The sequence below is a fragment of the Rhododendron vialii genome, chromosome 13a, assembly GCF_030253575.1.
Source record: "Rhododendron vialii isolate Sample 1 chromosome 13a, ASM3025357v1".
Classification (NCBI taxonomy): domain Eukaryota; kingdom Viridiplantae; phylum Streptophyta; class Magnoliopsida; order Ericales; family Ericaceae; genus Rhododendron; species Rhododendron vialii.
In genome coordinates this window covers 28,264,978-28,273,588 of record NC_080569.1, presented here as the reverse complement: position 1 = coordinate 28,273,588, position 8,611 = coordinate 28,264,978, and the positions used below count along the sequence as shown (strand labels likewise).

At 37.8% G+C, this 8,611-nt stretch overlaps 2 long non-coding RNA genes across 2 annotated transcripts; one reads left to right on the top strand and one right to left on the bottom strand.

The window, feature by feature from the left end:
* The first annotated feature begins 3,386 nt into the window (after positions 1-3,386).
* Positions 3,387-7,877, top strand: LOC131312826 (uncharacterized). Its single transcript, XR_009195989.1, has 2 exons — positions 3,387-3,704; positions 7,405-7,877. It is a non-coding gene; the product is annotated as an uncharacterized LOC131312826 (long non-coding RNA).
* On the bottom strand, positions 3,476-4,055 carry LOC131312827 (uncharacterized). The gene is made up of 2 exons (XR_009195990.1): positions 3,930-4,055; positions 3,476-3,708 (listed from the first exon to the last, which is right to left on the bottom strand). It is a non-coding gene; the product is annotated as an uncharacterized LOC131312827 (long non-coding RNA).
* Positions 7,878-8,611: the final 734 nt, after the last annotated feature.

The following is an 8,611-nucleotide window of genomic DNA, read 5'->3' as shown; positions in this document are numbered from 1 at the left end:
TTGACTTGCTCTTGTAGTCCTTTCTTTTTAGTGTTAGAAGGGAGTTATTCTTCATCTAGTTTCCTAAGGGCGCGTAACTCGAATTTGCAAGGTTCTTACTCTTAGTGAAAGGTGAGATGAGACCATCGAGATTTTGAAACACGAATCAATTTTTCGAAGCAGCAACGGAAAAGGTGAGCGAATTCTTTCCTATGAAGCAATTAGATTCGGGCTAAGGTTCTGTCTGGGTTGGTCAGGGTTAGTGTTAGAGGATTTTTCATTCTCGTATCCTAATCTACGGCGCGTGTTCACCATTTACGAGTAAGAATCGGAAGGGGGAGGTTTTAGTCCACTTAAACAATTTTTTTTTCTTTTTGCAAATGGTGTTTCTTTCAAAAGTTAAAAGTAATTTATCACGTAGTATGCAATGGTACTCTTTTAAAATAGAGCAGGCTTTTCAAAAAAAAAGCAGAAAATTACAATTATAAGCATAGAGTTCTGCTATAAAACAAGTATACTTAAGACAAGATTTCCTAATACAAATTGAAACGATCCTACACATTCCTACTACATAGTCCTTCTAGCCTTAGTGCTTACAAGGGCAACTTAAGCTTTCAGAGTCTTATTCTAATACTACTACTCTACTGACGAGGTGGAATGAGTCTAAAAAACTCTCTCAACTGCTCCATCCATTCCTTCTCTCTTATTTCGAGCCAACGCTTTCCCTTTTGGCAAATCTTCTTGGCTAGCTCCCTAAGCTGTGGGTCCTGAGGGTCGACTGCCATGTGCTGACCCTCATTGGTAAAGGGTGCCATCACAACTAGCTCGTACAACTGGTCACCGGTCTCAGGGTCGTGGACTCCCAGGTGGGGTATGGGGATGATGCTCTCGGGTGCTAGCAAGGCCTTGTAATATAACAGGTCTGCTACTATGATTGGGGCAGCAAAGGTGCGGTTATCCATATCTACAATAAAGAAAAATTATATATTAGACTTAACGGTATACGGAGTAGTCTGAACATAAATAAACACAAGTACACATAAATAGTGATCATATGCAAAGAGAAAAATACAAGTCTTTCGTTACTAAAAAAAAGTACATCAAAGATGGCTTACTAGCCTAAGTTTCCTACTGCATTACAGCAAAAAATTCGACCACTTGCCGAGTCTAGAAGATGTTTGGAAATTTGACCGTTTATGCGCCTATGTCGGTCTCGAAGGGAGTGGAGTGCAACTGCTGGCTCTCTTATACTCACATATACATGGACAAGGTTTGATTCCCATAAGCACCTATCATCTTTCCCAAGACGTTCTCTAAATATTTACCCTAAACATTTTAGGACTATCACACACGAAATCATTATACCTTTTCCTAGTCAGCAATTGTCTAGGTGAATTGGTATGTTTAATTACTCTCTTACTCTCACTTCAAAACTTAGGACCATCTCTATATAAAAGTGTAACTCAACAAAACCAACCACTAAGCTAGAATACCCGATCCCTAAACTATAGCTAATTAGTTATTAAAATTATGTGGATAATTATGATAAATAAATTACTTAAAATTAAATCTAGCCTAATACAAATTTATAAATTTAACAATACCACCAATTTAACAAATTCAGTCCCGCACTCAAAAAATTGCAATCATGCCATTGCGGCCTACTATGTGCACAAAATAATTAACTAGGAACACCAATCATTTAACCTCTAAGAAAAAATTTGCTCTTATTACTATAAGGCAAAAAAAAAAAAAAAAAAAACTAGCGTGTAACATGAGTGGTTCTAAGCAAGAGTGAGTAATTATCTAACTTAGGGCCTGTTTGATAAAACTGTAAATTGAAACTGAATGCTGAAAAATTAAGTGTTGAATGCTGAATTTTTTAAGCTGAAAAACTGTTTGGTAAACATATTAAGTATTGAATTAAAAAAATGATAGATTAATTTTAGTTCCGATTCTCTCTTAATTTACTAATGGTCACAATGTACTTATAATAATAGTGGAATGGTGATTGCGGTGGTGTGTTAGTGGTGATGGAGTGGTGGCGGCGGAGGCGGCGATGGTGGTGGTGGTGTTGGAGTGCTGACGATAGTGGTGTAATGGTGGTGGTGGAGTGATGGTGATGTAACGGTGACAATGATTGGTGGTGGTGGTGGTGTAATGGTAGTGGTGGCAGTGGAGTGATGGTGTAATGGTGACAGTAAGTGGTGTCGATGAAGTGATAGTTGTGCAATTGTAGCATTCTGGTGGTGGCGGAGACGATGGTGTGGTAGTGGTGATGGCAGTGTGGTAATGGTGGTGGTGGTGATGGAGTGATAGGAGAGTGGTGGTGGTGAAGTGGTGGTAGTGGTGATGGTGATGGTGGTGGGAGTGGTTGTGGTGGTGGTATGGTGATTAAATATAAATACACAAGAATTCAGCCAGTTGCCTTGTTCTCTTTGTTTTTTGAAAAGAATTTTTCAAAAAATTCTCTCTAGATTCCCTCTACTTCTAACATTTCTCTATCTACTTATTACCCTTACTATTTTTCAAAAAACTTTTTAAAATACAAACCAAACACAGCAAAGTAGCTCAAAGCTACTTAATTTTTTTTTAACTTTTTAGCCTACATTTTAAGTAGCACTTAATTTATTAAATAATATATAATGTCGTTATCAAACCTATTGAATCACTTATTACTTAATTAATTCAGTTTTAAGTGTTGAATTTAGATGATCAAACAAGCCATTAGTCAGAGTACCATGTGGCGTTGGGAACCCGAAACCCTGTAGTGCAGAGTGCACTACAGGTCGTGTAGGACGTATCAGTGGTATCATAGTTGTCCGTGAGTATTTTCAACTGTTCGGATTCAAATGAAAATTTTCCCAGAAAAGTTTCATTTGAATTCGGACTATTGAAAACACTCACGTGCCTATCAAAAAAAACAAAAATACTCATGTACAACTGAGATTTGCCTTGTAGGGATCCGTCCTGCAGGATCCCCGAGTCCCGTGGCGTTGCCTACGTGGTACTCCTACAACCATTTGCGTAGAAGAAAAATTATCCGGTAGAGACATAATTCGGTTTTGTTGAGAGATAAAAAAAAATTGACTAATATTGTTGGGGAACTTTTATTTGTGATGAATATAACATATCAACGTCACATACTACTCTGGGACTACCTAATAATTGAAGCAATAAAAAAAAAAAAAAAAGGCTATGAAAGCAATTGAATCCAGACGGGGGCCCTTTTTTTAACCTGAATCGTGACTTAAGAAATCTTCCATGGGTCAACTAACAATGCTATCAGCAAAGACAAACAACCTGACTCTCACAGAGATCCTACGTGGAAAGTTATAAAGGGACCCACTCCTACACTCCCAGCTAAGTCCACTCCTCTACAGCGCAGCAGCTGTGTTCCCAAATTCAAAAATTCCCAAATTGATTTTGAATCGTCAAATCCCCTGCCCCCACTCTCACTCTCTCTCTCTCTTTGAGAACACCACACGACGATATCCTTTCTTCTCTCTCGACGCACTACCACCGACGGCCTCCTCAGACTCCCCCACCACCAACGACGCACCACCACTATCTCCTCTCCCCTCTCTCCTCAATCTCACACTCTCCTCTTGTCACAACACCACCGTCGAGCAACCCCAAACTCACCCCTACCACCACCGACGGGCAACCCCAAACCCAGCCCCTACCACCACCGACGCACCACCACCATCTCTTCTATCTCAACGGTATCTCTCTCACTTCCCTCTCCACTAATCTACATTTGATTCTTTTACTAATGTGCACACACGAAGAAATTAGGTTTTTTTTTTTTTTGTCCAGATTTCATAACATTGGGGTTTTTAATTCTGATAGTAGTGGTTGTCAACCTATTGAGTGAATAAATTGCTTTTGGGTGAAAAAATTTATGGCTGTCAATCTGTTGATCTAAATTGACTGTATAATGTTGCTACATCTCCCTCCGTGTGACGATTGCAGCTGTACATGTGAACTGGTATTTCACAAACGCGAAGATTGTCCATTCAACATCGACTACTTCTGCGGCCTGGACCACGAAATTTGATAGTGTTTAATCTGTTGACTTAAGGTGAGGATGTGGGTTATGCAGGGGAAGGCCAAGTCTGATACTTTGAGACCTTATATAGATAATTTTTCTTCATAACATTGAAGTGGTGAAGAGATTTACGCTTGTTTCCAAGTTTGTTGCTTGCTAATTTTTTCTTTAATTTATTTATCAATGGTTTGCCATGGCACTTCTCTGTTTTTTTTTTTTTACTCTCTTTTTCTTTGGCTTCTTGCCAAGTCTCAAGTTTGTTTTGCTTTGGATTATTAGTTTGCGATTTTTTGTATCTTTTTCCTCTGCCTTGCCTGGCTTTGTTGTTTGTCTATCTGACTCTGGAAAAATAGGTGATCAATAAACTCATCTACTCAAGTTAAAAAAAAAAAAAAAATTCATCTACTTGACTACAAATAGAGCATAGACCAGAATTAATTTATCACAAACCCAAGCTTTCAGCTTATCTCCTGTTCTGAGTTTGGCACTGATAGCCATTGTCACGCCCTGCCCCACAAACGGCACCCAAAGTGGGCCCGAGCCAACGCGACCACGTGACATTCCACACAAAAGACCAAACCACATATCACAACCTGTCAGAAATAAACACCTGACGGAAGACTTATCACCTTAACATAAAAATGAGTCAACGTATTGACCAACCAACCATGACATCGCACAACTAAGAAACAATATCTGCATTATAGCACTTTAAAAATTCTATACTTCAACACATCCACCAACGACTTATTTACAACTTGAATAAACCAACTTCATCATCAACCACCTACAACAAATTCAACCATCCACAACGTCCAAGGCTAACCTAAAATAGAACACCAACCATCGACCAAACTTAATTACAACCTATACAATTTTAAAAAACTTAACTATCCTTAGTTACAACTCCTTACAAATTAAATTCTATACCAGTTAAGGCACTCGAAAACAACGTAACCAAAACCCCACCTAACGCTAGCAAAACACCTCAACACGACGACCGGTAGTGGATCCACTCTAAGCAACCTTCTACCTGGCAGACCAAAAAGGAAAGCCAGAGTGTGTGAGATATAGAAATGCTCAACATAATACCACAATACCCGAAGGAATATCAACATGAATACACATCACCAATGTAACCGAAATATTAGAATGTATACAACAGTTATAACCAACATATCCACCCAACTGAGCAATAATAATCATTGTACAATAATATGAATGTAATCACATCACATGCAGTGGCACGTCTGCCATATCCCATGAACCCAAGATAAGGTGTTCCACATACCATGCTTCCATCCACCGACAATTAGCCGGCATGGCATACGACATGGTATGCCTCACACGTTAATTTTCGACGGTTCAATCAACACCCATCAGCATGTATTTTCATCAAACACGCATATTACAACCAAATCTCGTGTCCCACACACCATGCTCCTAACCATCGTCTATTGAACGATATGGCTTATGACATTGTGTGCCTCACACGCAATCATTCACAACATATCAAAAGTTAAACAACAATAGCATGATATACACCCCTCACTATAACATCTCATTAAAAATAATCATATCGAAAGTTAATCACAAATAGTAAAATATACACTCACCACCACAGCAATATTATATGGAGAAAAATCATATCAAACACACTCACCTTTGTATCGACCGAGATACGCCAAACTTACGATTTCGACCTCTCCCAATTGACTAAATTGACACCTAACCACAAGTTAACCATATCAGTTTATTGAACGCTTAAACGTCAAAACTAACTCCTAACAACAATCTATAATACCAACAATAGATTAAAGATGCTTAACGCATACTAGCATGTTCATCTCAAAGGTTTAGAAGTGTCCCTAAACAAGCGTAACACTCAAACACCACATAATCTCTACATTTTGTTTGAAATCTACGACCAGCCTGTCGTATTCTGCCTATAACTTTTTATAAGGTTAAAACCAGATCATGAAACCACCACCATTAGAAAGTAAACCTCCGGTACATGAATTTTGATATAAAATTTGTTAAAAACGGAGCCCCAACGACAAAATTATGCTCATCCAAAATTACACAAAAATCTGTCCAAAATCACAGATTCTGCCCGTCTATCAATTTCAAATCAAAAACTAATTTAACTTGGTACAAAACAAGCCACAACCCCTACATGTTCCGAAAGGTATACGAGTCTAGTTTCAAAATCAACAATCTGTGCGCTAACCCCTACATACCCGAGCTAAAAGATATGACCATTTTTCCAAAATGTGTCAATACAGCAATTACAAAACCCAGCAGTGTCACACAAACATGTAAAATCCGCCAACACTAGAATACGCATCTAATAAATCCCAAATTTGGTACACACCATTATCACTTGTCAAAGTTCATTAAAATTTTTTTCCAGATTTTTTAAAATAAAGGAACCTAATCAAAATTACCTCCAAACTCAAAAATTCTATGCAGCGAAGCACAATTTCCAGCAGAACAGTCAGTATTCGAAAATTTATTAAAAATTGAATACTTAATACTTTTTAGTAATTTCAATGTCAAAACATCACCAACTTATCAATCTTTCAGAATCATAAGGACCCAGAATCAAGAGGATCGCTTAACTATAAAAGAAAATTGATAAAAGACACAGCTCTGTAAGCTGTCTGCTAAAAAATAGGATCCTGACCACAATTAGGTTTATGATTTTTATCTTTTTCTACACCTCTTAGAAAATTATGAAAATTTACTACCGTATACTGGACACATAAATGAACATTCAGTAAAAATTAGAGAAATTCGCAAGCTTTCTAATTACCTTGAATAATTTTATAAAGAACAGCACTGCACATGTCTTTCTCTTCTTCTCCTCTCTCTCTCTCTACGTAGAAACAAGATACGTATGGAGAAAGATAAATATCGCCAGAATATTTTGCTATATAAAGGCACAAGAGAATTTATCACAAGTAAGCGGAACCACGTCTTAACTTATGCTCCAATTACAAATCACACACAGAACCCTCGCAAGTTTTATTGTTTACGATTTAAACTCATAAAACACATAGTTCAATTAAAAGTAATTAAAATACTGAAATATCCGGGGCGGGTATTACAGCCATCCACGGTTCGAAACCATGCTAGCTTGTGATAATTAACCATAGTATGTTGTTGCCTAATAGCTTCCAAGTGGGAGAAGTTTTATACGCAGAAGAGGGAGACATAACATATACTCCTATGGCTTGTTAATTTCTTTCTTGTTAACAGTTATATTTTTGTTAGCAGTCAAATGAACATACTGTCTCACTCACTCCCACACCCCATTATTATACTTGTTTTTGGTGTAAGTTGTTTGAAATTAGCTTTCTTTCATGTTTTAGAAATTGCAGGAAAACAAGACTAACATCAACCGAGCAAGTACACAAGATTTGCTTCATTGAATAAGCTTTGTCCATATTTGTACCGTGCCATGCCATGTCGAGTTGTGTCCTGATGACTTTTTGCTTCATTGGGGTGTAGCCTTCTTTTGGGTTGCTGAAGCATATGAGGAGATGGCTGAAGCATGAGTGGGAGGTTTCCAGTCAATTTTAGTGTAAGGACCAAGTGCATGAGTTCCAATTGTGTAATACCATCTCCAAACTCGTTCATTGTGTAAATTCATGTAACTGATTCACGCCTCTTTCCATAGTCACATCTTGTAAGTTGTATACAAACTAGTAAGGAAATACTCTATTTGATCAGAGATGTCTATGATGCCACTTGGAAGGGCCAACTATCCTACTAAGTAGTAGAATTTCTGTGAATGGAAATGGTGATTCAATGATTGAAGTGAGTGCTTGACTTTAAGTTTCAATTGTTTTGTTTGAAGTGGATAAAGAGTAATTTCCTTGCATTTTCTGTTGTATAGCTATATAGAGAAGTTGTTATTAGTTTCGGCCTTTCAGGCATGGGAGTGCAGGAGAAATGTGAAGGGGCAAACACAGGATCTCTCTCTCTCTCTCTCTCTCTCTCTCTCTCTCTCTCTCATGTTCCAATAACACTTCTCATGCTAGCCAACACCTCCCATGAGCCTTTTCCTTTGCATTCTAGCATTAGAACGTTTTCGGACCATATTTTTAGGTATATTCCTTCATTAAACCGTATCTTGTTACCAAGTACAGGCATAAACCTTGCTAAAGCTGAGAGAGATGAAGCCATGTAAGTTCACTGGTTTGTTACCACATTGCAAAGCCAAAACTCATAAACAAAACCCCCATAAACAATTGAATAAGGACTCATACCCACAATGTGAGTTCACACATTGCAATTACAAGCACAATAGTAGAGTAATTAGAAGAAAGAAATCTAAGTCTAAAACTCAGCTTTTACTCCTATTGTGGATAAAGGCAAATCCAAGTCTAAAACTCAGCTTCATAGTCTTCAAAATCAGGTGTTCCCTGATCTCCAATAGTTGCAGAGCTTAAATTGCTTCGATATCAAAAGAGTAGCATGAGGACATTGCTCAAGAAAAATAGGTCAATCACTCAAACTGATATGGATACAAATATAGGACACGATACAATACGGATACATCGACACATCACAATA